At 46.1% G+C, this 5,633-nt stretch overlaps 1 pseudogene; it reads right to left on the bottom strand.

Annotated features, from left to right (window-relative positions):
- Window positions 1-1,209: 1,209 nt before the first annotated feature.
- LOC110198586 (branched-chain-amino-acid aminotransferase, mitochondrial pseudogene) lies at window positions 1,210-2,419 on the bottom strand (annotated as a pseudogene).
- Window positions 2,420-5,633: the final 3,214 nt, after the last annotated feature.

The following is a 5,633-nucleotide window of genomic DNA, read 5'->3' as shown; positions in this document are numbered from 1 at the left end:
ATATGCCCAAACTCCCTCCACTGGTTTTTCCTTTCTCCATATTCCAGGTGCTAAGCCTTTGTATTAACTTCCTCAGAAGCCTTTAGTTAACTGGAGAGAAAGAGCTGGATTTGTGTGTCTATGCTGATTGGACCATTCTTATGTAATTTGTAAGATGGCAAAGGGATGACACACTATTCCAGTCTGGGAAGCTGGTGCTGTTTATCAGCAGCTGCAGAAGCTAGTGAATAATTCTGGGCTGCCGGTAAACTGCAATCTACCAGATTAATTAAATCTGACTTTTACAGCCATTTTACTATACAGATGAAGCCCTGCCAACAAATACAGTATATGTGCATGTACTCAGTGCCTATATCAGGACTCTTCACTTTTCACTTATTTCCCTTCAGTCCACGGTTGGGGGATGGGTGGGAAGATGAGCATCCTTAGTAGTACAAATACTTTCCCTTTTGGTAAAATCAGTCTAAAGAAGTGACATTATTATAAATGGTTAATGTGGCATAACCAACCAATTAATCAGCCAACATTTATTATGCAGCCACAATATGTTCGTGTGCTGGGCAGTGTTCTGGATGCTTGGGAAGCAAATATGAAAGTGAAAGAATTCCTATCCCCAAGGCTCTTACATTCTAATGGTCCAGACAACAAGGACATAGATAAGTATATGTAGAATAAGTATAAAGATAATAAAGTAATGAAGTACAATTCTAGCAGGGGCCACTAGCATTTGGGCGATTACTTCAGCTGGGTTTTTTTTGTTTGTTTTTGTTTTTTGTTTTTTATCTTTCGGCTTTTTATTTGGCAAATGCAGGGGAAAAAAAATAACTGCAGCCACAGACAGGCTTAAGGGGATGGGGCTGGAGGTGGTGGTGGTGTCCTATTCTGACGTCATCCAGGCTCTTAGCTATTGCTCTCTGAAGCTGATGTGGAACCGACTGTGGGCTCCCTGAGGGGTGGAGTAAAGGGGCGGATTCCTGGATCCTAGCCTATATGACGTTGGGAGTGTAGCCTAGCCTGGGGGCGCAGGGACCCAGGTGTCCCAGACCACTTTCCTGTAGAACTATATTGTACTTGGCATCTATGGCTGAAATGTGAATTGTAAAAAGAACAATATGAACAGGGGAGGGGCAAGGGATTATTAAGGGCTATTAGGTCTGGAGTGCGGAAGGGCAGTACATAGGGTAGGCGGGGCCTGATCTGGCCTCCAGGTCACTCAAGGAGCATCCACTTCTGGGAGTTATCGCCGTGCTGGATGTCACACAATTCCTTCTGGAGTCGGTGGTGGATGAGGTCAGGCTCATTCTCCATGGTGGGAATATGAAGGTGTTCACTCTGGTACAGGATGCAATGCACAGGGCACACCTGGCAGGCGGTGCCCGAGCCAAAGATGTCACGCACAAGGCCCTCCTGAAGGGGCCAGCAGCAGCTCACGCATGCACACCTCTCTCTTCCGACACTCAGAACTCCCCCCACGTCTGGGCCGAGTCCAGCAGGCTCCGCTGAGTCACTCCCAGGAGAATGAGTCCATCCAGTGTCCAGCACGCCATCTTTGTGGGTCCAGAAGATGAAGACATTCATGGTTTCTATCTCAGTGAGCTGGCGGTCTCGGCCGTAAAACCATAAGACTTGCTCACAATCGTCTCGGCGAGAAGCCTGCTTCACGAACGTCGTCGGCCCGTGATTCACTCTCAGCTTGCAGTCGCCACCCCTGCCGGCCCAAGGTCGTACAAAGCGGGGATCGGTCAGCAGCGAGACGGGCGTTAAGGAATCCCCAGAGAAATAAGCGCCCATAGGACCCAGTATGACTAGCAGCAGGACTTGGCGGGGAGGGGGGGGGAAGGAGGGAGGGTGCGGGGGTCGGTGGACGCGCAGACATGGCTCGTGGCCGTTGAAAGTGGGGCGGATGTAGAGGCTAGCCTTTCTTTCATCCCCACTGGGTACTCACTCCTCATCGACCTACGCCCCGGGGGCGGTTACATTCCAAAAGTTGGAGCTTGGCAAAGGTCGTGAGGCACAGCTGAAAGCTGAGCTGAACATGCAGTCCATGTTGAGCCAGGGGCAGAAGAGGCTCACTTGCTGGTGCTTTCCTCGAAAAGCCTTAATGCCTTCAAAGAGTTTCGTGCCGCAGTGAAGGAATGAGCAGGCTGGTGCAGCATGAGGTTTTGGAAAGGATGGATGCGTAGGTCACACCCCAGCCCTCGTCTCTGCCCCATTCCTCTGTCAACATGTGGTTTGTTAACTGCTTCCCGAAAGTCAGGGGGTCCCCGAGGTCCAGCTTCCTCTGCAGTGTCTGGTACAGCACCGCCTGCAATTCCGAGGCCTTGAAGATGCTGGCCAAGCATCTCTGGGAGGCCCAGAGCAGGCAAGGTGCTGGATGCAGGTTTCTAGCCAAGATGTGCCCCAAGCCCGCCACTGCCATGGTTGGTTTTGAGTTGTGTTTTGGAGGGGAAGGATTCTTTAAGGTACAGGTGAGGAGGGGGTGAGTTCCAAGCATGGGTCAATGGTCAGTACAAAGGATTGGAGTCACAAGATGATATAATGTGTTAGGAACAGCATGTAGGCCAGTTTAGCTGGGTCATAGAGTGAGAGATTGTTTTTGTTGTTTAGTCAATTTTCACTTGTGTCCAACTCTTCATTAGCCAATTTGGGGTTCTCCTGGAAAAGATACTGGAGTGGTTTGCCATTTCCTTCTCCAACTCATTTTTTACAGATGAGTAAGTGAGGCAAACAGTTAAGTGACTTTCCCAGGGTCACACAGCTATAGTGTCTGAGGCCTATTTGAATTCACAAAGATGAGTCCCCCTGACTGCAAACCTGACATGCTATAATGCCTGAAAAATAGCTAGGAGCAAGATTGTAAATGGCATTAAAAGGTGAATTGATGGGTACAATATTTGATTTTAGAGTCAATATGAACTGGACATAAATAAGGGAGTGACACAGATCTGTGCTTAAGCATAGTCACAGGTACCTTTATGGAGGATGGATTGGAGTGAGGAGAGATTTGAGGAAGACCAATTAGGAGCCTAATCTAGTCAGGAAGGGATGAAAACATAAACTAAATTGGTAGTTGTGTGAAGAGAGAAAAGAGATAAGATTCATGACATATTGTGGAGATAGAAATGGCAAGATTTAGCAAATGAATGTGCTGAAAGTGAGGAGATGAGTATAATGCCAAAGTAAAAAAACCTGGGAAAGTAGAAGAGTGGTGGTGCCTTTGATAGAAACAGGGAAAATTGAAAGAGAGGTTAGTTTTGGCGAAAGGCTAATGAGCTCTGTTTTGGGTCAACAAATTTGCAAAATGAATTAGTTGAGTACACAGCATAGCTGAAAATCACTTTCCAACTCTTTTGTCCTCAGGCCTTGCTTAAAGCCTACCCTTTGGTTGTTAACTTAGTTCAGTGGGTTTTTGGACTCTCCTGACCCTATTTGGGTTTTTGGGTAATTGCCATTTTTCCCAAGGGTGCCAAGGCATAGAGGGTATTTGACAACGTTTACTTTCCTTCATTAGTTAAAAACAACTGAGTTTAGCACCTAGTTAGCAAGAATGATACTTTGAAATAGGAATCTACTTCCCATGCTCTAGAGCAGAGGTCTAACAAGCCTTCTGACAACACTGCATGAGCTCCCATGGATTTAATTACCATCTCTATGCAGATAATTTTCAAATCTACCTATCCTAGCCCATTCTCTCTACTGACCTCCCATCTCACATCTCCAACTGCCCATTGAGACATCTCAAACCTGATATTCAGTAGACATCCTAAACTAAGCATGTTCAAAACAGAACTCATTATCCTTTTCACTAAATCCTCCTACCTTTCCTGTTACTGTAGATGGCAATACTTCCTGTCCTTCAGGCTTACAACCTGGGAGTTGTATTGGACTCCTCACTATCTCTCAACCCTATGTTCAAGAAGTTGCCAAGACCTACTGATTTCACGTTTGCAGTGTCTCTTGAATATGCCCCCTTCTCTCCTCTGATACCGCTACCACTTCCTGGCAATCTCCTCACCATGCTGTCTACACTCCCACCATCATCACTAACCCAGTCCTCCCCTCCCACGCCCTATACACACACACCATTACCACCACAGTCCTGAGTCTAACAGGTAAGCTTTCATCTATCTTCCCAGATAGTGGAAGTGGCCCATAGTACCTCACATATTCTACCCACCTTACCAAATTCACTTAGTAGTATATAAGCTCCCTGTATTTCTATCCCCTACACTTAGCACAGCACCAGCAAGGCAGGAAAAAGGAAGGCAGAGAGGGAGGGAGGGAGGCAGGCGGGTAGGAAAGAAGGAAGGAAGGAAAGAAGGAATGGAGGAAGGAGGGAGGGAGGTCAGAAAGGAAAAGAATAAGCATTGTTTGAGCACCTGCTATATGCTAGGCACTATGCTAAGCACTTTACAAAGATTATTTCATTTGATCTTCACAACAACCTTAGGAGGTAGGCACTATTATTATTCCCATTTTATAGCTTAGGAAATTGAGGCAGAGAGGGCTTAAGTGACTTATCAAGGGTCTCAGAGCTGATAAGTATCTGAGGCTGGATTTGAACTCAGGTCTTCCTAACTCCCCGCTCTTTGTCCACTATGCCACCTCCTTAAGTAATATATTTATCTGTCTGTCAGTTGAATGCTCCAGCTGTGCAATTTGGACATGATCGCATTTTCTGGAGAGTTCCAGAATTTTTCCACGAAAGTTGATGATACAGATTTTACCTCGGAAGACTCCTCACAGGGGCATTTTTATTTCCCTTCAGTTAAGTATTCAGACCTTCTGCAGTGATTCAGCATCCTCCTCTTGCCTCTGAGATAGCCTCAGTGGTGAGGGAGAAAGCCAGTACTCTCTTCCTTCCCCAGGCACACTGAAGCATGAATTGCATGGAAGAAGGCCAGTTCATTCATTAGCTTTTAGGAGTCATGTTCTTCAGCATGGCCCTCATTTAGGCTGGGGACTCATGTCCTGGTTCTTGGCAGCATCGTACCTCTGTATCATCCAAGTTTTAATTGCTTAATATTTTCAAGATCTGCCGCTGTTGTCATAGCATCACAGTAGGCACTCTTGGCTACTTCCCACTGCTGTCGAAGACCCATACATAGATGGCGGCCTTCTCTCACCTGGGGCCTGTTGACTTGTTGGCCGCATCCTGAGCTCCCTCTGCTTTCTTCACCCTTGCTACCATATGCTAATGCAATAACTATCTATTACTGGAATGTAAAGGTTAATACTGTACAAGACAATAAACTATTTAAAGCACCACAGGTATGAGCCATCCCCAGGTCTGGGACAAACAACAAACAACAGCCGTTATGATTCTGGGGGACATAAAAACAACTTTTAATTTGCTTTAAATGGCTGGATTGAATTTTCTGGATGAATATATGGTCAGTGAATGGCATACCCCCTGCCCAGACTAAGTCAGAGGGGGAAAAAAATGACTCTCCAGTTGTATCTTGAGAAATAACAGAAATGTGAATCTATAGGTTTAAAAACCTTCTGAAATTTAGTCATTTTAAAAAAAAAGTGATGTCTGTCCAGTGGTGACTCCTTCCCATTTGTTAAGAGCTCACCAAGACTATGTGTGCCTCTTTTCCAGAATTGGCAGCACTGCCATCCAAGGAGAC

Source organism: Phascolarctos cinereus, unplaced genomic scaffold (genome assembly GCF_003287225.1).
Source record: "Phascolarctos cinereus isolate Bilbo 61053 unplaced genomic scaffold, phaCin_HiC Scaffold_4;HRSCAF=312, whole genome shotgun sequence".
NCBI lineage: Eukaryota > Metazoa > Chordata > Mammalia > Diprotodontia > Phascolarctidae > Phascolarctos > Phascolarctos cinereus.
Note: the sequence above shows the minus strand (reverse complement) of the source record. Positions and strands in the feature narration are given on the sequence as shown.